This window comes from Ictidomys tridecemlineatus, chromosome 8 (assembly GCF_052094955.1).
Source record: "Ictidomys tridecemlineatus isolate mIctTri1 chromosome 8, mIctTri1.hap1, whole genome shotgun sequence".
In the NCBI taxonomy this organism is placed as follows: domain Eukaryota; kingdom Metazoa; phylum Chordata; class Mammalia; order Rodentia; family Sciuridae; genus Ictidomys; species Ictidomys tridecemlineatus.
Window position 1 is genome coordinate 21,377,048 of NC_135484.1, and position 24,789 is coordinate 21,401,836.

Here is a 24,789-nt window from a genome sequence, read left to right on the forward strand (position 1 = left end):
TATTTCATGAGGATGGCACATACTGGGATTTCAATAAATGACAACTATTATGATCAGGTAGTATACAAACCAGGAAGGCATCAGATTGTTTGACTAGGTCCATCTATTTGCTTATGTGATGACCATAGATTTATATCCTACTTCCTTGAGCTGGTTCCCCAGTGCCCTGTTCTTCTTCTCAACCCATCTGTACACACTTTTTGTGAAATCTTTCAAAAAAAAAAAAAAAAGAAAGAAAGAAAGAAAAGGAATTAGTATGCAATCTTTGCTGCTCCTCTGATAAAGGGGTGAAGATCATTTTTCAACTTCCTGAATTTGAGGGTGGCCACAAGAGTGGGACTTGCTTTGGTCACTCATATGTTTGTAAATGTAAACAGAGGTTTGCAAAGCACTTGTGTTAAAGGGTTGCTACTAATACAACTCTAAGAAGAAGCCTGGGCTAACCTTCAGGAAGATGCAGCCCAGCTGTGTCCATGATCCAAGCTGAGCACAGCCCCAAGCATGTCCACCAAATGACTGAGTGTGCATAAGTGAAGGAGAGACCAGCATAGTGCCAATCACAGCACTGTGAGAAAGAATAAAACATATTTTTGGTTTGTTTTGGTACCAGGGATTGAACCGCTGAGCCACATGCTCAGCTCTGTTTATGTTTTATTTTGAGACAGGGTCTTGCTCAGTTGCTTAAGTCCTCACTAAATTGCTGAGGCTGGCTTTGAACTTGTGATCTTCCTGTCCCAGCCTCCTGACCACTGGGATTACAGGTGTGTACCACCACAAAACATTGTTTTTTAAGGCACCAAGATGCATAGCAGTTTCTTATGTGGCAAAAGCTAACCAATACAGAAATGGGTACTTAGAAGTGGCATTTAAAATATCTAAGATATTCAACATTGGCTTTGGACCCTGACAACTAGTGAAATGTGCTCAGGTAACTGTCAGCAAAAACTGGGAAGATGGCATGCACACTGTTAGAGCAGGCTGGGAAAGAGGTGAGGAGATACTAGAGCAGCCAGGGCAAAGGTAGTTGATGCTATGGTTGAGCAAAACCACTGGACATGTGGTCACCTATGGCAGTGTGTAAAAATTGAAAATGCACAGTGAATTTTGATCAAGCTGCATGGATCTCCATACTATTGAAAATGCTAATTGAGTGCTTCTAGCTACATTTAAGGTTCTGCAAGAGAGAAATGAGCTAAAAATTGAATTGTCTAGTTCATAAGCATTAGAGAAAATTGAAAGGAGCCAGACTTCTAAGATCGTAAAATAAAGCCATTTTAACTCTCCAGTCTCTTTAGCAGGAAGAAAAGATTCTCAAAATAAGAATGGGCCGCAGAGTGAAACCTTTGTTAAATTTAACGTAGACCATTGCAGTGAGACAAAAGAGGTTGGTTCTAAGACTCTTGAAAAAATTGGGGACCTCCTTTTGAAAGGGCCTCTGAGCCCTCAAATTTTTATGAGCAGGAACTAATCTGAGGAAGCTGTGTAGAAACAACAATAAGCCATCTCTCCTGGGAGAGGAAGAGTGTCTCAGAGAGCCGTAGAGAACCTGAACCAGTGAGCTGCTTCTGAGGAGCCCAGCTGGATCCTCATCCAGGAGCCTCTCTAGGCCGAGGCGTGGGGCCCTGGCAGCACCTGCTCGTAACTGCTGTGGACCAGCTGTTGCATCCTATCCCTGTTCAGTTGTGTGCTTTCTCAAACAGAGTGTCTATTTTGGTTACCCTTTGCTCTATTCCCCCTTAAGTTCTGGGTGGGTATGGGGGATGCAGCCTACCTTTTTAGTGTAGCATCTCAGAATCAAGAAGCTCTGCGTCTGAAGAGCCAGGTCAGAGGAGATCTGTCCATATCTGGATCTTATGCAGTCCCAAGACAAATAACCCTCTGCATCTAGAGGCTAATACCATAATCACATGAGATTGTGGAAATGTTAGGATTGGAATGAGCATTTTGTTTTCTTTCAGGAAAAGTGTGAGTAATTTTTGCCAAAGGCAGAATACACTTGACAAAATACAAGATCACAAATTCTTAGCAATACATCAGACCCCACTTATCTGTGGGAAATGCATTCTAAGTTGTTTTGCAGATGATCAAACTAGAGAGTGTAGCAAACCCTTTATATACTCTCTCTTTCCTATGTGTACATACATATGATGAGATTTAATTTATAAATGATACACAGGAAGAGTTTAACAATAGCAACTAATAATGAAATAGAACAACTGTAACAAAATTGGGTAATAATAAGTTATTTAAAACTAATGAATTATTTATTTCTGGAATATTCCATTTGATATTTTTAATAGACCACACTTGATTACAAGTACTGAAATCATTGAAAGAAAAGCTGCAGGTAAGGGAGGACTTCAATACCTCTCATCAAAACAAAAAACAAAAAAACAGTGTTAGTTCCTCTGTTCTTTGAATCTGGATTTGGCCACAAGACTTGCTTCAACCAAGAAGACAGGAGAACTCATACATGATGCAAACAGTTGCTTAAATAGTACAAGCACGTTGGGGCTGGCCCCTCTGACCACAGGGAGCACTGGAAGGAAGCTCAAGTGAGGTTCCTGGAGGATGAAGACCACATGGAGAGAGAGGCCAGCCCCCAGCTGGCCCCTACTACAGCACTATGACTAAGCCCAATTGAGGCCAGGACCCAGAGCCTGCTATCTGCCACATTCTACTGCAGATGCCTTATGTGGATCATCTCAGGATAAATAATGAATTGTTATTTGGGGGTGATTTGTTATGCTAAAAAAGCTAATGGATGCATCTTCTTTGGGTTTCTCTATAAGATTTCTCTATAAGGTTGCTCTATAAGATGCATTCCTTAAAGACAAATTAAGAAGCTGATATGAATCATTGGAAAAAAAACCCCTTAATTTTTGGAAAGTAAATTCTCATGCATTTAAAACAAAAGTTTATTGCTACAATTTAAACAAACAAACATAAGCAGCAAGTGCCAAATAATTGTCCTGATGGTATATGTTACCTACCTGCGATCATGGTCTAAATTATATAACTGATTTTAATTCAGTATGCATTTTGATATTCTATTCCTATTTATGCAAAAGTTAAAATGAAGCATATACTCTTTTTTAAAGCACATGTTTCTTAAATGACTGAGGACAGCCCTTCCTTTCCTTTAGAGGATTGTGTTCAATCATGATGAACAGCTAAATAATGATGATCCCCCACACAAGCACCCTCCACAAAAAGGCTCTGAGAGATTGTTTGATGCACAATATGTTACAAAAGATCCTTGAGCTGTGGGGTCAGGATAGCACACAGATACCTGGTGGTTTTAACCTTAGCCAAGGTTCAGTCTGATAAGAGGTTTTGAGAACTCGACGAGCCAGCTTTGAAAAGGAGGTGGGTAGGTTCAAGTGTATCACCAGACTATTGCTAGATCACCTAAAGAGTAGAGGACAGGCACAGTGTGACTTTCTGATAAAGTGTCTCTACTGCCCTTAAAAACTGGGCCACAGAAGTTTTTTGCCATCACACCATAAAGAACAGAAATTAGTGGATGTGAGCTAGCTGGATGAGGAACGTCATGGGTTGATTAGGGCCTCGTTCACCCTTCAGAATGTTACAGGGAAGCAGGACACTTGTTTTTAGAGCTGTGGGATCTACTTAGAATTCTAAGTCTACTCAGAAGCAGAAGAGAGTGGCCACAGATGTAGCCTAGGGAGGCATACAGAGCCATATTCGGCCCCACCCTGCCATTGTTGGGCCTCACCTGGGTTTTTTGGCTGGTTTCAGGGATCCCACAGTTAGAGGGAAAATTCTAACAGAAAGGTGTGATTCTAAGTAAATTAGTGCTTTTCAAGCCTGGGCTTATGCCACCTTTCTTTGTAAACCATCTTCTCTAAACCTGGTCTTTTCTGTGTACCTGTAGCTGTTCCTGGCAGACAGTAACCCCTCTGTATACGCTACCCAGTCTCATCTACTCATATGATTTTAATACACTCAACTAATGTAGTTCCAATAGCCACCTGCATAAACAGTGCATTTTTTAATTAAATAACTTCTTTTCCAATGACCTTATGTAAAATCCTTTCTGATTATAAAAGCAATCCATGCTCTTTGTAACAATAATAAATCAAATAACACAAACTTGTTTGACATGAAAAGTAAACATTTTCCTTACTCCAACACAATGATGCATAGTAACTATGAAAGCAACCAATAATAAAGATCGAATATATTCTTCCAGATTCTTTTCTTTGGTAGCAGGTTGTAAACAGGTAAGAGACAGTAGTCACAAGAATGGACCCTGTTCCTGTGAAATATAGAACATTTCCCTGGAAAACCACAGTTCTCAGGTTTCGCATCCCTCAGAGATATAGGGCCACAGAAAAAGTCACACTGAACATTCTACCAATTAAATTTTGTGAAGGTGAAATCACATAAAAAGAATACTGAGGGCAACCAGGAAAAGAAAAATTCTAGAAAAGAGAACATTCATGTGCGCGTTCATATTTAAGAATCTGAGGGTGGTGTCCACAACTCTGCATACCTCAGAATCACAAAAATATCTGGAAGAGCCTCAGCCAGTTTGAAGACTTCATGTTTAGTACTTATGAAGTCTAGGACTAGGGTTTCTTTTGGGAGGAGATTAACAGGCATCTATAAGATGCATTCTTTAAAGACAAACTAGGAAGCTGATATAAATCATGGGGAAAAATCTCCATAATTTTTGGAAAGTAAATTCTCAGGCATTTAAAACAAAAGCTTATTGCTACAATTTAAACAAACAAACAAACATAAGCAGAAGTGCCAAATAATTGTCCTGATGGTATAAACATCAGTGCCTCAGAAAGGGAAGCTTCCCCTCTCACCCAATTAATTAATGAGGATTTATTGTTAGAGGCTGTATATGGTGCAAAAGCAACACATAGTCAGTAGAAACAGTACTTTGAGTTTTGTATTTTGGTCTTTCTTCGGGCTAGTTCTATGCAGTACCATTGTCCCTCATGATGCTGGACAATGATAGTGAGCCATAGCTCCCAGTCAGCCACAGGGTCATGCCTGGGAACAACCCAAATTCTAAAGATTCTTGCAGTGCTAAACTGCAATGTTCAGTAGGTCATATGTGCTAAATGCATTTTTGACTTCTGGTATTTTAACTCCATTGTAGGACCATAACCCCATTGTAGGTTGAAGAGCATCTGTGTTTTGAACTCCTGCCATCCACAACAGTTCCTCTCACTGGATAGTTTATTCACAATCCTACAAGTACTCTTCCTTTGGAAGAATGCACAGACCCTATGAGCTAAAATGATCCTATGAAACCAAATCATTATCACTATTCTGTTTTCAGTTTCTGTATTACTCTTCTAACTCAGGTGACAGAACATGAATGTCCCATATTTAATAAACACCTCGGGGAAGTGTGAATTAGATGACTTGCACAAAAGAGGGTCAAGAAAACAAACTCAATTATCAGAATGACATTTTTATTTCAAAGTGAATGTCTACTATGATACCCATCAAAGAGGACAGTAAAATTGCTCTTTATAGGGAGGGAAAAAAAACCCTAAAATGCAACCAACAGCTGACCAAATTTTACACACATGACCTAAATGTACTCTGTTCCTTGCAACAATCGTTCTGTTTAGAGCTATATGGAATTAACACCTATGGGTGTTGGGGTTGGGGAGTGGAGGCAACACCTGTACACTATGTAAACTTCTATTTTGGATAAAAGGATGGAGCATGTTTGCAGTGGTATTGGCAATGTTCATAATAGGAATCAGTGAATAACTTCCTATCCATCTGAAGGCACAGAAAATCCTTGTAGCTAAAGAACAGGTTATGAGTATCCATGCAGAATAATTCCTACCAACCATGAAATGCATACACATCAAACATGAGAACTCATTTTTCTTACTGTTGAGTAATCTTTGTAATTAGATTTTAACACAACATTAAAATACCTCAATTTTATCAGCTAAAATATGTGCAACAGCATAGAAATAAAAATGTAAAATTTCCAATAAAAATAGAAATTAAAATGTTAGAAATTTAAAATAAGATTGATGAAATATTTAAATATAGACACAGCTGAAACTAAAACTGACTTATGTAACTTCCCCATCATCAACTGCCTAGCAGAGGCTTACAACACAGTGAAAGACAACTGGAAAGGTCACGGGGTAACATACCTTCAGTTTCCTGTGTATTTAGAAGAGATTTCTTAATTCAATCATCTAATAGCTTCAGGTTTAAATGAGGTTGCTGCTGGGCATGACGGTGCGTGCCTGTAATCCCAGCAGCTCAGGAGGCTAAGGCAAGTTCAAAGCCAGCCTCAGCACCTTAGCGAAGCCCTAAGCAACTTAGTAAAACCCTGTCTCAAAATAAAAAAATAAAAATAAAAAGAGCTGAGAATGTGGCTTAGTGGTTAAGTGTCCCTGGGTTCAATCCCTGATATAAAAATAAAATAAAATAAATGAGGCTGCAAAGTCAGAAAAACCGGCATGAACTCCAAGTTTTAGGCAAATTAGAGTAACAACAAGTAAGGACCTCAGGAGGTCCCTACTCACAGTGTGTGACCCACAGTGTTGGATTCTCCACCAGTGCAAGTGGTTCCTTAGATAATGCTTACATTTCTACTCATGTTGATAAATTCGAACATTTTCTGTAAACGTTGACAGGTAAAACTGCAAATGACAGTTGAATCACACGCATCCCCCCAACCCCTTGATCCATTCTCCTCTAGAAAAATTCGATTCTGGATGTCACCTCATCCTGCTTTCCTTCTGAAGGTGCCCTCCAAGCAGAGATGCCCTAGCCACCCCTACTCCCTGGTCAAATTCAACCTTGCCCACTTAAACATCCCAGTCCTATGTTTTGTCCTCTGTGTTTAAGATAATAAAGAACAATTTGGGGAAATATATCTGCTTGTATGCACAAATAGCATATGTACTACTGTTCCCAGAAAATAAGCATGTATTTGTAAAGATGCCTTCTCTATTCTGGGTAAAATGGCAAACTGGATGTTACTTTTGCTCCCATACAAAACCCCACGGAGGGAACTCTCTCAAAGGTTTAAGCCAATAGGGATTTTAAAAAAATAGGAGAGAAGAGAGTAGCAACACAATTTTGGAAGTTTTAAGGCAAATGAACAATTGATAACTAATTTAGCAGCTTTAAGAAAGCTGAATCCTCAGCTAGCAGTGGAAAAGGACAAGAAACAATCTAAGTTACCCAGGAATCAGAATGAAAGGCTGAGTACCTATGGGAAAGGGGTGAAGGTGGGGAATAACAAATTGGTTCAGTTAGAGGCTTTGTTAAGAAGTAGAACTGTCTTCCAACCCCTGTTCCACATGCACAGAAAACTATATTTTGAATAGGGTAAAAGAGAATACTGGGGTAGACATACTCAGCAAGAGACAGGAGGCTTGACTGGATCCATGAAATGTTGGACATCAGATATTTTTGGGGGGTTGGGGGATACCAGAGATTGAACTCAGTGGGAATCAACCACTGAGCCACATTCCCAGCCCTATTTTGTATTTCATTTAGAGACAGAATTGAATTGCTTAACACCTCGCTTTTGCTGAGGCTGGCTTTGAACTCATGATCCTCCTGTCTCAGCCTCTGGAGCTGCTGGGATTACAGGCTTGCACCACTGCGCCCGGCTGGCACCAGATTTTTTTTTTACTTATTTTTTATTACCTGTAATTTTGAGGCAGGAAAATAAATGTTCCTTGTCTATAGAGCAGAAAGACAGAAAAAGAAAGGTAAAGAATGTGGAGGGCTAGTTCTTCACGTTCAAATTCTAAATGATAAGAATTCCAGGGAATGAATATCCTATGAGAAGGGGAAAGAAGAACAGAGAGGAGAGGGGGGCAGAGAGAGAGAGAGAGAGAGAGAGAGAGAGAGAGAGAGAGAGAGAGAAGGGAGAGGGTGGAGAGATGGAGAGGGAAAGGAAGACAGAGAAAGGGAGGAGAGAAAAGAGAGAAAGAGAAGGAGAAAGAAAGAGGAGAGAGAGGCAAAAGGGGGAGAGAGAGAAGAAGAGTGAGAGATAGAGGGAGATCTTATTTGTAAACATTAGGAGCCAAAATGCCTTGGATTTATACAAAGCAACATTGGAAACTAAAAAATAGTTTAACAATGCTTTAAACTTTTAAGGAAATGTGTCTCCAACCCAGAATTGTATACCCAGTCAAGATATTAAGCAAATGTAAAGACTGAATAGAAACTTCAGACATACCGTCTCAGAAGATTTTACAACCTATGGTAAATCATAAACTTTTTTTTTCCTCAGAAAAAGAACAAGCAATGCTTTTCAACAAAACAAGGAAGCACAGCAAAAAAGATACAAGGTGTAGAATCCTAACAAGCGATGCAGGAGAGGATGCATGTGCCTCTCAGGGTGATGGAAAAGGGAAACTCTAAAGCCGCAGTGGTGCACTTGACCAATAAGACTACTGTCCAGATGAGGAAGGAAGTTACAGATTTGTTCAGAAAGATGAAATGGATAGAATATTCCATGCATCAAAATTTCTGAAGAGATTTACACAATCTGGAGTTGATGAGGTTATAGGTATGACCAAGTTAAAAAAAGAAAGAAAAAAAGAACAGATAATTAACTTCCAGGAAAGGAAAAATATTATGTAGTTATGGGAAACTCATCATAGTACAATGCATAGCTCAGCTGTAATTAGTATTTTCATAATCAGAAAAATGTGATCATTCAAGATTGATCTAACTTAAATTATGATAGAGTTGTATTGGCGGGATGGGGCAGGCAGTGTGCACCCCGTATGGATAAGCAATAGCTAATGCCCAGCAATGAATGACCAAGAAATAGTTAATAGAAGGGTGTCACTTAGAGATGTGAAGTACCAAGATGGTTGAAGAGTTTTGCTTTTTGTGAGGTGGAAATGGGAAAGAAGGTTGACTTTTTTCCTTAGACTTTCATTTTTTGCTAAATGTCTTACAGAACTAAGTATACATAAATTTGATAAAATTAAAAACTAGAAGAAGAAGAAGAACCAAACCAAAAGCAGCAGCAGCAGCTGGGCCTGGTGGTACATGCCTGTAATCCTGGGAGGCTGAGGCAGGAGGATTGGAATGTTTAAGACCAGCCTCAGAAATTTAAGGGAGACCCTGTCTCAAAAAAAATTAGAAAGGGCTGGGGATATAACTCAGCAGTAGAGCATCCCCTGGTTCAGTCCCCAGTATGTAGTGAAGCCAGCAGCAGGGATTTTCTGGAAACACAAACCACCAACCACAAGAGGAATCCTGTGAATTTTGGCTTGGGGGTAACCAAGAATTCTTTAGGAGGTCTCTGTCTCTCTGCTTAGTTTTTCTCTCTCACATTAATATCTCTTTACAGATTCCACTTTAGAATTAACATGTATTCATATTTACAAGAGGAATCGGAAACTCCCCCCAAGTTAATTTTTTGATTAAACTAAATCCAAACTTTCCACCAGGGTTTAAATAAAACATCTGAAAAAGAAAATGATTCTAAAATCAATCTCAAATAATAAGTGATTCATTTTTTATAAATTGAAAAGAACATAGTAATGGCAAATTGAGGGAAGTACTAGCAGACATTAACACCTTCATAAAGCAGTAATTAAAATAATAAAAATGACACTTCGGCAAACATAAAAATAACAGAGACAAACAGACATGAATAAAATATTGAAAAATAGACCAATTTAAAATGTTACTATATGTCAGTATAACATTAAAAATGTTAGTATATGAACAAGAAGCCATCAAAATAATATGGTAAAAAAAAATTTAAGCAGGGCCGGGATGGAGCTCAGTGATAAGAGTGTTTGCTTGGCATGTGTAAGGTCCTGGGTTTGATTCCCAGTCTCTCAAAAAAAAAAAAATATATATATATATATCAATGAATATGCAACCAAGCTGGCTTATTTAGTTAGACAAAACTTCATTCTCTTTAATCCTTACCATAAACCCATAATAAGCCTCAGAGTTATCAAAGAATTAAAAATGCAAAATCAATAACAAAATATTAATAGAAAATAAAGGCAAATTTACCAATATTTTAGGATAATAATAAGTTTCTATGAAATTTGTGGCTGTGGAAGATATAGCAAAGAGAAAATCAACCAAATTCTATGCATAAAATTTGAAATTTCTGTGTGGGCATGGTGGCACACAACTGTAATACCAGTGACTCAGGAAGCTGAGGCAGGAGGATCACAAATTAGAGGCCAATCACAGCAGTTAAGTGAGACACTCTCAAAATAAATAGGGCTGGGGATGTAGCTCAGTGGTAAAGGGCCCGAGTTCAATTCCTAACACACATACACTCAAAAATTGAGATTTCTGAACAACCAAAAAAAAAAAAAATACATAACATTAAAAATTAAAGCAGAGATTGAGAAAAAAAATGTTTTTACCAAAATAGACATAATGAAAATAATCACTATTGCATAAAGAGATAATCCCAACTAATAAGAAAATTATATAATAATAAAAATGGGGCAAATATGCAGAAAGACAATCTTTAAGAGACAAAATAGTCTCAAAAATGTGAAATATTATCAGCTATTTAACAAAGAAATATGAATTAAAAATAAGATCCTAGTTTAGACTTACTAACTTAGCAAAAAATGACAAAATATGACCAGAATGACCAGAATACACAATTTATCTATGCTTTAGTTGCTGGGACTAGATTGAAATAATAAAAACGAATATATTTCTTGTGTTTATGCTGCTGCTAACAGTGGTGGGTGTATTTAAACTTAGATGTCAACAGAAAGGAGAAATGTATAGCACCCAAAGTTTCAGCATAATTAATAACTTGAGAAATCTTCCAACTAAACAACAAAAATATACTGACTAAGCAGGACTTTCCTCTGCCAACAGTTAATCTTTTCAGGTGAGTTGACACTACTATAATCTGAGTCCTTGATGAACACGCTCCATCCTCTAAAGTGCCATGCCTTTTCAAAGAGAAAAGATTCTATTTTGCCACCACAGCCTTTATCAAAAAGTTCAAATTCAAGATTTCGACTGGATTCACAATGGCTAAACCCATTACCCTAGACTTTAGCAACCTACACACAATAGAAAATTTAAGAACAAATGTCTAGAATTATTTCCTGATCATTCAAATGCTCCTTTTATACAGTATTTACAGTAAAATCAAGACATAAGAAATAAGACCATAAACTAAATAATACTTGAACTAAACTGAAGGAATACGTAAAGGATGGGCAAAAGACGTGCAAATCCTTGACAGACAGGCCGTAGGACAGCATGGAAAGGCATCCTTCGAGGCTGACTTACACATCCTCTCGCCTTCTGTTTTTTAATTCCATCTCTTTGGTGTCTGTGTTCTTGAGATGCTGGAGTTCAAATTGACTTACATGGGACACAGCAGAGCATTACACACCCCTCACCTATGCCAGCAAAGTGTGGCTTCATAGTGACTTCATCTGTGCTTACCTGCGATTAGTCAACTGGGAAGTTTTCAAGGTAGAAAATCAGAGGTTAAATATGCACATGTTAGCAGTTGGCATATTCAATTTGTGATGTCAGGTTTTTGTTTGTTTGTTTGTTTAGTACTGGGGATTTGAACCCAGAAGCTCTCTACCACTGAGTCACATCCCTAGCCCTTTCTATCTTTCTACTTTTATTTTGAGACAGGGTCTAGCTAAGTTGCCCAGGCTGACCTCAAACTTGTGATCCTCCTGCCTCTCAGCTGTTGAGATTATAGGCATGTATCACCATGTCAGTCTGGTTTCTTTTTCAACCCAAGGGCTGCCTGTTCATTTAGATACTAACTTTAGGATTGTTCATTTATTGAATATAATAAATGTAAGTACATTGCAACAAAAATACTGCAAAAATTCAAAGGTTAACAAAATCAAGGATAAGGAAAATATAGGTTCATCACAATACACTATTCAGTCTCTCAGAGGGGGAACCTCCTATCATTTGTGACAGAATGGATGAACCTGGAGGACATTATGCTAAGTGAAATATGTCAGGCACAGAAAGAAAAATACCACATGATCTTCCTTATATGAAACCTAAGACAATTGAACTCAGAAATAGAGCAGAGTGATGGTTAATGGAGCCCAGGGACGGGGAAAAACGATGGAATTGTTGCTCAAAAGGTACAAAGTTCCAGATAGACAAAAGAAAGAGGTTTTGAGATCTTGCATGACTATAATCAATAATGTATTGTGTATTCAAAATAAGAGAGCAAATTTAAAATGTTTCACCATAAAAAATGATAGGCAAACAAGGTGATGGATCTGTTAATTAGCTTGATTTACTCATTCCACATTGTATACACCTATCAAAGTCACACTATGTCCCACAAATGAATAAAATATGATGTGCCAATCAAAAATAACTTACTAATAATATTTAATCAAAAAGTTAAATCCTTTTGGATGCAGTGGTACATGCCTGAATCCCAGTGGCTTGGGAGGGAGGCTGAGGCAGGAGGATCACAAGTTCAAGATCAGCCTCAGCAACTGAGTGAGATTCTGTCTGAAAATGAAAAATAAAAAGAGGTGGAGATGTAGCTCAGTGTTCAAGTGCCCCTGAGTTCAACCAAAAAGTAGTTGTTCCTATACCCAATTAAGCTTACAACTTACTGTGAGAAAATAAGAAGGAATAACAATAATAATAATAACAGAGCAAGATGTGGTCACCGAACAATCAGATCCTTAAAATTAATTTTCTAAAATCTGTAATGAAAGTTTATATGTTCAGAGCTGTCAGTTTATTTTCCTGCACTGCATATTACATATTGATGAACAAACTCACTTCTAATAATGACACAGAAATTGAGCAAGACACACAAAAACTCCTTGTTTCTTACTGTCGGTTTTACTCAATAAATGGAAGAGTCCTTTTCTTGTTGTCTCCTTGCCAACATGTGTGCTCACATACTGGACACCTACACATGAAAGATTTATCAATGTTTTCGAACTAGATAGACTCAAAGATCTTCCTTTGTTAAAAAGAGGTCCCCTGATGCTGGTTGGAGAGACACAGACCTGTAATCCCAGCAACTAGGGAGGCTGAGCCTGGAGGATCTCAAGTTCAAAGCCAACCTCAAAAACAGTGAGGCACTAAGCAACTTAGGGAGACTCTGTCTCTAATTAAAATACAAAATAGGGACTGGGGCTGTGGCTCACTGGTTGAGTGCCCCAGTACCCCCCCCCCAAAAAAAAAGAGATTCCTTGTCTTGTAACAAAAGTCAGCCTCCTATCTTCTATTTTGATATAAGTCATGTTTCATGAGAATGAGACATTTTCTTCAACCTTAGGCTAGGCTGGGTTCCCAGCTCTACAACAGCATAGTGTCTTCTTAATTGTTCTTTTTGTTTTTCTTTAATGCTCACCCATAAGCTCCCCAGGGGCAGGGGCTGTACCTGTTGTGTTTGCGATGCACTCTAAGCGTCCAGTATCTAGGAAATCCTCAATAGATACTTGATGAATAAATATGCTCACTGAATGCTTATTTTCATTTAATTTTTTTATGAGGCTAGTTTTTTTTTTTTGTACACAGAGATGAGAAAGGCATTCCTTGTCCTCACAGGCTGGAAGGGAGAATAATGATAATAAATGCAATAATAGAGAGATCTATGGGAGCACTTTGACAGCTCAGTGGAAGATGTCAAACTCAATCGCCCTGATGGGGAGGAAAGCTTCCTAGAGAAGATGGTGTCTGAGCTCATTCAAAGTGTTTTAACAGGCGTTAGCTGGGTAGGGAGAAGGGGAAGGGGACCCAGACAGAGACAACCTGATCAGAGGCATGAAGCACGGAGGGAATAGAAACGACAGCAATTTGGTGCTGCAGAAGGGAATAAGACACACCAAAGTGTGCTAGCAGTTTATCAGATTATTCTTTGAGTAACTAACATTTCCTGCAATGATCTGACTCAAAATTGTCAGGCTTAAGTGCTTTCCCCTTTAAAGAAAAATTACTGCCTATTTCAGTGACTTAGACAATATATTTGCCTGCATTTATGAATGTTTAACCTTCCTTCCAAAAGATTCGCTGATCCTATTAGATGGTCATTGAAGTTTTATGATAATACCTCAAAACTTCATCTGGCTTAAGAGTTCCCAGAACCTCCCAATATTCTAGAAAGTTTACTAATTCCTGTAAATTCACGGATTCCTCTCCTTTGTCTGCAGCCATTGGGCAAGTCTTGTCCTGCTACCCGAGATAGTGAAAGGTCAAGCCAGGGGCACACCTCCCCATCCCCTCCCCTCCCTTCCTCTCCCCCCCTTCCTCCTCCTCCTCCTTCTTCCTCTTCTTCTTCTTCCTATTCCCCCCCCTCCTTTTTCCCCTTCCCCTCTCGTTCTCCTCCTCATCCTGTTGCTATGGCTTCTTCTTCTTCTTGCTAGCCAAAAAATTTGGACTAGACTCTTTCTTGTTCAGTTCAGGAATTTGAATGGAAAACAAGGGACGACTCTCACTGTATCAAGCCTGCTGGGACTCAGCAGGCTCAAGTCTGCTCCTCTGTTGTCCCACAGACCCCAGGGCTTCTAGGCAATTTGAAAAATCCCAACATGCTTGGTTGTCATCAAAGGCATAAAGTTTTAGAGCAATAGTTCTCAAATTAGAGCATGTGTCAGAGTCATCTGGGGAAAACCTGCTGAAAATGTGAATTCACGGGCTTCACCCATAGGTTGTTCCAGTGGATCTAGAATGTGGCCCTGGACTTTTGTTTTCTGGATTTTTCTTTCTCTTTTTGTTTGGTATTTTAGTTTTTGTTTTGAGATATTCTACGTAATTCTGATGTTTTACAATTTATAGGTTACATACTAAGATTCACTGGACAGGTTTGGGACCGATCAAGGGTTTAGGAAAAAAGGGGTTGAAGGTTGGGGGGAACTGTAGCCTAATGTAGTTATGCACTATCTAACAACATTTTGCTCACAGACAGGCAGCTGTATGAGCATGGTCCCATAAGATTACAATGGAGCTGAGAAATTACTACAGCCTGGTGAGCCTACAGCTGAAGTAGAAGCAAAGAGAAAAGGGAAATGCAGAAGAAAAGAAGAATCACCAAGAACATTCACAGTAAATGATATATAGAAGCTTCTGCACAGACCTCAACAGGTCCCTTAAAAAAGTCTAAAAATATGGACTCCAACATCAAAAGGCTTTCATTAATAGAGAGGAATGTTCATGGTACATTATCTGCTTTTGAGCAAATCTATGATTAAAACAACAAACCAACCAAGCAACTCACCACCAATATATTTCTGATAAAAGTAACAATATCTCAAGAACAACCTTGGGAAGATCCTTCAGCAGGAGCTTCAGAAGAAGGCCTTGTGACCATAGTAGGTGACAGTTCCAAGCCTGTCATTGCCCCTGAAGACCTTCCAGTGGTATAAGATGTGGAGGTGGAAGGCAGTAACAGTGGTGATCCCAACCCTGCCCGGGCCTAGACCAATGTGTGTTTGTATCCTGGTTTTAAACAAACAAACAAACAAAAATTAAACAGCCAAAAATTAAAAATAAATAAACACAATAAAATTAAATTGAAAAACAGAAATAAAGCTTATAGAATGAGGCCATAAAGAAACAAATGTATACAGCTGTACCATGTACATGTGTTTGAAGCTGTTATTACAAGAGTCAAAAAGTGTTTAAAGATGTAAAAGTTCATATTTAAAAAAGCTACAATAAGATAAGTTTAATTTATTGTTGAAAGAAGAAAAATATTCTAAAAATAAATTTAACGTCTGGGTGTGGTGGCACATGCCTGTAATCCCAGCGCCTCAGAAGGCTGAGACAGGAGGATTGTGAATTCAGTGCCAGCCTCAGCAAAAGCGAAGCACTAAGCAACTCGGCGAGACTTTATCTCTAAATAAAATACAAAAATAGGCCTGGGATGTGGCTCAGTGGTCAATGCCCCTGAGTTCAAACCCTGGTACAAAAAAATTAATTAATTAATTAATTAATTAATATAGCCTAAGTGCTATAGCTTCTTCTTCTTCTTGCTAGCCAAAAAAACTGTGTTTGTAAAGTCTCTGGTAGATCCAGTCACATCCTAGGCCTCCATATTTGCTCACTTGGAGCAACTTCCAGTCCTACAAGCTCCATTCACAGCAAATGCCCTATAAGGGTGCAGCGTTTTAAAATCTTTTATCCTGCTTTTTTTATAGTTCCTTTGTTATGTTTAGATATATAAATACCCACTATTGTTTTACAATTGCCCACTGCCTACAACATTCAATCCCATATCATGATATACAGGTTTGCAGTCTAGCACACTTACTTCATGGTGGCAAAACAATTCTGAAGGCCATCCCAGCCCCAAAGCTTAGAGTGGTGCACACACTGAAATTCCATTTCTCCCTCTAAGCAATCCTTCCATTTCCCCTCTCTACCCTGTGTCATCCCCAGATCATTTCCCAATAAAAACTTCCTATGCAAATCTCAGAGTCTCATGGTGTCTGCTTCCTGGGAACTTGTCCTGCAACAGTGAACTTGCCCCTTTCTATCAAGAACTGACAGAATAATATAGCTGACCTCTGCACACAACATCTAGGGTATGAGGTGGTCACTCAATTTCTCTGGAACTTCCTTCCTCTATTAAACATTAATACAGCCACAACAATAGTAATACTGTTTTTCAGGCTGTTATGAAAATTAAAAGAGAATACATATGGGAAAAGTTTGTAAATAATATAGACCTACATAATATTGTCACCTAAACATATTATGTTGGTTTACCATACAGTGATCAGGGAATAGGGGAGGGGGAGGGGGGAAATACATAAATATTATGAAATTCAGTTTACTGTACCCCAAATCAATATATTTGTGTCACCAATCAATATGACAAGGTAGATAGTAGAAAATTATAACTAAAACCAGGAGAAGAGATGTGCATGACTGTAAGCCTAAAATGGAGAAACAGAGAGAACAATACTTGTGACACATGGAAACTCTCAGTTTCCATATGAAGAGTAATTTCCACTATTCCAAAAAGCTGAAATTGTACATCATTACCCAATAAGTTATGCAAGGAACATTGCTCCATATCTTTGGATAGGGAAACAAGTAGAACAGCTGGGTATATGCTATGGAATTACTACTCTAGGAGACTTGGCACCTGAATTATCTTAGTATTCACTAAAAAGATAAACAAACAACTTTCAGTTAAAAAAAACATTTAGTTATCTCAAAGGTAATTGAGAATTACCCATTCTAAAACTCTGATTTACACTAAAAATTAGGAAATTATGAAGCTTTACAAGGAACCTGAGTGAGACACACAGCCAATGGATGGTATTGAGAGGTTCAGAAGGAGTGGCCCACAAGGGCTCAGCTGACAGAGCCACTGCCAGGGAAAATCATAGAATGGTTAGCACTGGGAGGGGATTCAGATCTACCAGAGTGCTCAATTCCAGCAATTCCCATCTCTCAGAAAAACCAAAGAAGTGAAGAAGCAGGACAAACCCACATGAAATACTGGCCGAAACCTTTCCCTTTCTTATTATCCAAGCACTGAATGGATTATAGATGGACATACAGAATCAGAACCGAGGGACAGGTGTGTGGATCACCCCAGAAAGCTTCTGTTGCTCTCATACAGTGAGCAATTAACAACATCTCGATCTCCTGGTAAATCTGAAGAAATGTCACATGAAACACGTAACTTTAAGTTTTAGATATCTGAACATTTTAGAGCTTAAAATTTCCAGCAACTTTGCTGATTCAGTTGGGGTACAATATTAATTCAGTGTTTATAACTCCTTTTTTTTTCCGTACCAGGGATTGAACCTTGGGGCGCTTAACCACATCCCCAGACCTTTTTGTGTTTTATTTTGACACAGAGTCTTACGAAATTGCTAAGGACCTTGCTGAGCCTGGCTTTGAATTCATAATCCTCCTGCCTCAGTCTCCTAAGCCTATGAGATTACATGCATGTGCCACCGTGCCCAGCCATTGTTTATAATTCTTAATTGGTCCAAACTGACAGTCTTTGAGGAAAAGATAATCAGACCCTGCTTTCTGAACAAAAATCAAGGTGTCAACCCAAATCAGGGTAGCTTGAATCATCAAACAGAATAGTGATGAATTTGGGCTAGACATTTTGATGGGGAGTGGGAGGGATAGGGTTGTTGTTCCAAATGCCTTTTGGGGGACCAAGGCATCTACTTAGATACCTCAAATAGAAATCAAGACCTGAATCCAAGAAACTGGAATCATTCTGCCAAGCTAAAACCTAGAGGGCAAGGACACAGCAGAGGCAGGAGAGGCAGGTAAGGCACCTGTTTCAGGGTAAAACCAGAACAAAATAGGCCACAGATGACAGATCACAAGGCAGGAACATACGATTTGAAGTTGGTGCATCCCTACCTACTTTTGCTAGGTGACTTTTCTACCAATAGCCCAATCCATAGATTAATAACCTCCTGTCCAGCCAGCCTTCCTGCCTCCCTGTGGAAGAGCTTAGCAACAAAATACACCTAAGAAACACAAAAAGCTGCCAGCTAAAGTGAACACACATACATTTCTAATCCCAGCCACTCAGGAGCTGAGACAGGATAATGCAAGTTTGAGGCCAGCCTCTGCAACTTGGTGAGAGGCTAGCTCAAAATAAAATTAAAAGATCTGGGGTATAGCTTAGTGGTCAACAGCTTACCTGGCATGCACAAGACCCTAGGTTCAATAGACAGTACCCCAAAAGAAAAAAGAAACATCAAGAGCTGAACATACAATGCTGGGAAAGTATGGTAACCAAGACAGCCCTGTGGAAACAATGGTTGAAGTTCTGGGAAACTTCAGGTCCTGTGAGTCTCCATTAAAATGTTTAAATTCCCAGGAGAAATTTCTGATCTCTCCACATTTATTCCTAGATCAATTGTGTATTTTTTGGAATGATGGTGATGAAGCGGTGCCGTATGGCACAAGAGGGCCTCTGGGGGTCCATCTTGTATATTGGGGGTATTTCTGGCAGGGGAAGAATTGCTGGGATGAGGAGAATGACTCCAACTTGGGTTCACATAGACCAAAACCTCATTTGTTCACTGAGAAGCATATTAGAGCAGAATGGTTAGAATGCATGCTTTGGTGCTTGGGATCAATTCCTGGCTCTGTCAACTATTAACACTGCACTTTTTCCACCCGTGAAGGTAGCTTCTTCTCTCACAGGATTCCTGAAAGGAGTAAAGGACTTAATCCACGTAATAAACTTAGGACAGTATCTAGCACAGGTATTTAGCTATTATTAACCATCCAAAACTGCTTAAGGAGAGCACTGATTATATGTCAAGTACTGTGCAAGCTACTCATCATCCACCAGCCCAAACCTTTTCTTCCACTTAGTAGGATGATCCTATCCTGTCATTAACTAGCAATGCAGGTATCATCTTAACTCCTCCCCCTTTCTCACTGTACACTTTAAAACTGCAACTGGGTTCTACCCATTGCACATCTCTCAGCTCCTTCCCCCTTTCCCATTGCTCACTGTCACTGCGTCATTAAAGCCTTCTTTAATTTCTCACCTCGGATATTATAATAATGTAAGGTCAAGGTCACTTTCAGCTATTTTACTCTATGCCTTATTTCCCTAAATTGTTTTGTTTTTTAAACATGTGTCTGACAACACCATCCGTTTGTTCAAAGGTATCTAGGATAAAACCATAGCTCTTACCTGGCACATGGACCTTGGTGATCTGGCCCTGCCTGTCTCTCCAGCCCTCCCGCAGTGCCCACACCACAGGCTGGAGTTTCCTGACCACACAATGCTGTTGCACTTTGCTGTGTGTGTTCTTCCTTCTTTGGGGTCTCCTACCTCTCTATCTACCAAACAGCTCCTCCTCTCATGTAAGGTTCATTATTCAAGTCAATAAATACTTGTTATACCTGTCCTGACTCAGGCCTTTGTCAAGATCAGGGAGCACAGTGATAAATAAAACTCTTAACCTTTATTTTTTTTCCTCATAGAAAATGTAACTTTGAGAGTCTCAAAGGAGAAATTAAATGTGAAAGTGTAAGTAAAAATTTAGCATTGGTTCCTCTTCTGGTTGACTATCTCAGAGAAATGGGAAATTTTAACATATAGTAGTTCCATTTATCCTTGAAAACTATGGTCTGAGGACTCCCAGTGGATGCCTAAAACTGGATAATATTCATCCCATATATACTGTATTTTTATACACATACTTATGATAAAGTTTAATTTATACATTAGGCACAGGAAGAGATTAATCATAATATTAAGGTATTATGATACCTTAATATTACGATAATATTGTAATAAAATTTATGTGAATATGGCCTCTCTTCCTCTCTCTTTGTCTCTCAAAATGCTTTATTATTTGTGAAGTTTTTATTTAATATTTTGGAGCTCAGTTGACCCCAGGGAACTGAAGTCATGGAAAGCCAAACCTCAGATCAGGACAGACTTCTGTACAAGAATAATGAGCATAAAGTTGCTTCAACATAGTGTTATAAAGTTATAAGCTATTCATTAGTCACTCCGTTTGTTAAAAGGCACATAACTGAAAGTGCCTGCAATTATCCAGGGGTGATAATAGATGGTATATTTTTATATGGTCATTAGGTAATATGAAATATGGTTAACTCAAATTCCTTAAAATCATACCTCTCAAATGTATTTTTAAACCACTTGTTGAAGGAAGAATAGGCTGCCTACAAAGATAAGCTGATGACTCAACTAAAACCTTCCCTGTTCTTTCAGCAATGACCTAATGCATTCCAAATCCCAGAACTGCAGAAACATCAGTAAGACTGGGACAGAAACTCCACGTTGGTTGTAGACTTATGATAGCACCCCCCTTGCTATATTGAATTTTCCAATATAACTTGCCGGCCTTCCCTGAATCTTTAGGCCCTGGGCTGGTTGTACAACCGGAGCTAGGTAAAGAAGCTGGCACAGAGGGTGCCTGGGAACTGTTGTCTCAGGTGGAACTCAGCTCAAGTCAGCTCACAGGAGTTGACAGTTCCTTCTCCCTACTGTGTGTTGACATCCTGTAGGGTCCCTTTCTAAAAGCTACAGTGGAACTTGTCTGCTTTAACATTTTAATTTCTCAACTCTGATATCCACCTTCTTCAACAATTTTCATGTGATTCTAGCACCAATTTAATAAAGACAAACTGTCTGAAATATTTGATTTCAGAGGACTTACTTACAATCACTTCATAAAATGACTTATTTTTACCATACTGTGAAGTCATAGGAAAAATGGTACTAAATGATGAAATTAATTTTCTCTCGGGCTTCTGTGGCAAAGCACATGATTTTAAGAGTTATCTTAGATCAGCTTAGTGACTGTAGCTGGTATGTTGTCCCATTAGGCACTTTGAGAAACTGAAAACTTGAATAGTTACTTTCTACCCGGCCTGCCCCAGTTTGGCAGCACAGGTATTTCACATCTGTAGTTTTATTTTAAATATGGTTGGGGGGGAAGGGGAGGAAGGAGATGAAGCACGGAGCACAAACTTTTCAAAAGTTCATTAACAAGGTCTCACAATTAAGAAAGCAGTCCTGTGAGTCATTTTTGGATACTCATGTGCAAATAACAACTCCTCCCTTTGCTGAGAAATGGCTTAAACAAGTGCGTGAGAACCACAGGAAGTCATGCACATCTCTGCTGTCAGTGGAGAGTAGAAAAGGAGAGAATTCCCTCCTGGTACAATGTGGTTCTAGGCGCTGCCACTACTTCTCTCTATTAACGAAAAAAAAAAAGGCTTTCTGTGGAAACTGTTTCAAGGCCGTATCAATGTCTCCATGTTTCCTGGTTCCTGAGTCATATCATCAAGTTCAAGTCAAGTAGTATGCACTCTGGGGTTTTTGAGAAAGAGCACCCTATAGGAAGTGAAGATGTGATCGAACTGAAATGCAGTCCCCCTTAATTAAAACAATAACACTTCAACCTTTCAACTTAAAAGTGGTCTTAGTTAGATGCTTAATAAATGCTGCCTCTCAACAGGTAGGTTTGAAATAATTCCTACGAAGCACTAAATCCTCAATCCCTTGTCCTCTATAATTTAAAAATAATAATAATGGAGATTTAAAAGGCATTCCTCTCTACAGAAGAAACCCAATGCCGCGTGTCCCCAACATACCTAGAGGCGGCGTGGGGACCTGGCAGATCCGTAATCCTACCCACCTTACAGCCTCCGGCACCCAGCAGCTGGAGTCCCGGCCGCACCCTGCGCTCTGCGCTCAGCGGGACAGGCGCGTCCTGGCTCCGGGCGAGTTAGGGAGAGGGAAGGGGACCCACAGAGAAAAAAACCAACCACGATCCGGGGCGAGCGTGCGAGGCGACAAGTCGGTGCTGCTCGGGCGCACGTCCCGCGGTGGGCGCCGCGACGCCGGGGAAACCTGTTGCGCGCCTCCCCGCCGCTCCGCTCTTCGTGACTCCCGCCGCCGCCGAGGCTGGGATCATCCACCGTCGCCCGAGCTCCACGCCACCGCGGCCGCATCTGGGCGCCGCCGGCCCAGCCCCCGCCGCTTGGGGAAGCCACCACAGCTGGGGACCAGGCCCCGCCCCGGGACGGCAGCGCTCTCCGCGCGCCGGTTCCCGCCCCAACTGCAGTCAGCGCCCTGCTGACTGCCCGGAACCCCGGACACGCGGTGGCCTCACCCGTGCGCCCCCAGACGCTGCCGTGGGCGGCTTGGTCAAGCCTGTGTTTTCCGCTTCAGGCATTCCCTCCCCTCTTCTCTAGCCCCCAGGCCAGGAAGGTGGGCCCGGTCCGGGGCACTGCACTTGCCCGGGGAAACCCCGCTGAGCTGGTGACATTTGCAGTCCAGTGCGTTTCTGTGACCAGGACGCTTGAAACTGTTGGGAGGTGGGTGTGGCTGCCAGAGGCTGTACCCGGCCCAGAGCCAGCCCCGACCTGCGAGGCGGAGGCCCAGGAGGCGGGGGTCACGGCAACCTGTGTGCAGCCTTCCCATGGCCAGCCTAGGACAGGCCAAGTGAAACCAGTCCTGTCCGTTCATTCACCGGATAACACTAAGGCTGCCACTGTGGTAAAAGTCCTGCCAAGATTTCCCCCTCAAGGCTCTGGCAGTAAATTTAGAGAGAGAAACAGAGAAAGTGTGTCTTATGTAAAACACACACACACACACACACACACACACACACACACCCTGCGTTGATGCGGGAATGTCAAACCACGCAGGGAAGGACTAAAAGAGCTCCCATGGCCAAAGATGAGAACAATTGGTATACCGGATTGCAACTCAAAGTAAAAAATATTCGTGAGTCCATTCTCGTATGAATAAATTATTGAATAAATAAATGGGAAGAGAAGACACCATCCCCCTCCCCCGAATTCCAAATATTTTCTGTAGATACTCTGCTCTCAAGGAAGAGACTGTCCATTCTAAGTTTGGACTGTGCATACTGTCTGCCACCAAAAAGTACAAGGTGGAAAGGAGGAAAAGTAGTTTTACAGGAGAAACCTGAGAAACAGTACCTTATCCAAGTGCTCGAGGTCAACATCAACTGCCACAAATCATATTGATGCTCTGTACCTTTGATATGGTGAGGAAATGGTATTTTCTCTCTATGGTCTTCCTTCCCAAACCCATAACCCTGGTCTTATGAGGAGAAAATGTCAAATACTCAGAGGGACACCCTTCAAAAACTCGGGTCAATATTCCTCAAAGAGATCAAAGTCATCAAAAACAAAGCAAGTCTGAAAAACCACCACAACCTAAAGGACCTAAAAACTAAATATAATGTGATATCCTACCTGGGATACTGGGACAGAAGAAGAACATTAGGTAAAAAGTGAGGAAGTCCAAATGAAGTATGAGCTTTTGTTAATCAAGTGTCATGATTGGTTCATTCGTGTGATAAGAATATCATACTAAGGTAAGATGGTAATAATAGGTGGGACTGGGAACAGAGTTTATGAGAATTCCCTATACATTTTGCATTATTTTTGTAAATCTAAAACTGTTCTAAAATATAGTTAACTTAAAAAGAAGGAAAATAGAGGTGTGAGAAGTGCTACATTTTAAAAATGGATTTATTGCAAAGGCCTTTAAGATAAGAAAATCATTGAGGGAGGAAACAGTGTGCATTTTTGGATTAAGACCACTTTAAGCTTACAGATATGCAGATATAAAGACTCTGAGGCAAGAGCCTGATTGGCATTTTGGAGAAACATGTTTGGGAAGAATAGAGTAAGAGAGGGTGGGGCTAGAGATGGAGAACCTAACCTATAGGTCCTTAGTGGTCATGGTAGTTTTTAAATTTTCCTTTAATCAAGGTAGAAGACATCTAGAGAATTTTTTAGCAGAGGTATGACATGATGTGTCTGAACTGTTGTAATGAGGATAGACTAAGGGACAAAGATGGAAGCAAGTAGCCATGATAATTTTCAACTTGACCGGGCCATGGCATGCTTAGATATTTGGCTAGACATTATTCTGGGTATAACTATAAGTGTGTTTTTGGATGAGATTAAAATTTGGTAGATTTAGTGAAGCAAATTGTCCTCCCCCAAGCAAGTGGGCCTCATCCAACCCACTGAAGGCCTGAATAAAACAAAAAGGCTGAGTACAGGACCATGCATTCTCTCTCTGCCTGTCTTTGAAATGAGATGTCAGTCTTCTCCCACCTTGGACTTGGACTCAGACTGAAACTTATACCATTGGCTCTCTTGCTTCTCAGGCCTATGGGCTCAGACTGGAACTCCACTATCAACTCTTCTGGGTCTCCAGCTTGCTGAATGCTGTCTTGAGACTTCTTGGCCTCCATAACTAAGCCAATTCCTCATAAATACATTTGTATGTGCATTAGCTAGCTAGCTATTCTC

The 24,789-nt window shown here is 40.1% G+C and overlaps 1 protein-coding gene across 3 annotated transcripts in view; it reads right to left on the minus strand.

Moving 5' to 3' along the window:
- Stx11 (syntaxin 11) overlaps nt 1–22,811 on the minus strand; it is a 38,645-nt gene extending 15,834 nt beyond the window's left edge. Inside the window, exon 1 of one of the 3 annotated variants that reach the window (XM_078018972.1) lies at nt 22,605–22,811. The gene's annotated coding sequence lies outside the window, so the exon portion shown is untranslated. Of the gene's footprint in view, nt 1–22,127; nt 22,582–22,604 lie in introns of those variants that run through there. The other 2 variants (XM_078018970.1, XM_078018971.1) reach the window with 2 other exon arrangements.
- Nucleotides 22,812–24,789: the final 1,978 nt, after the last annotated feature.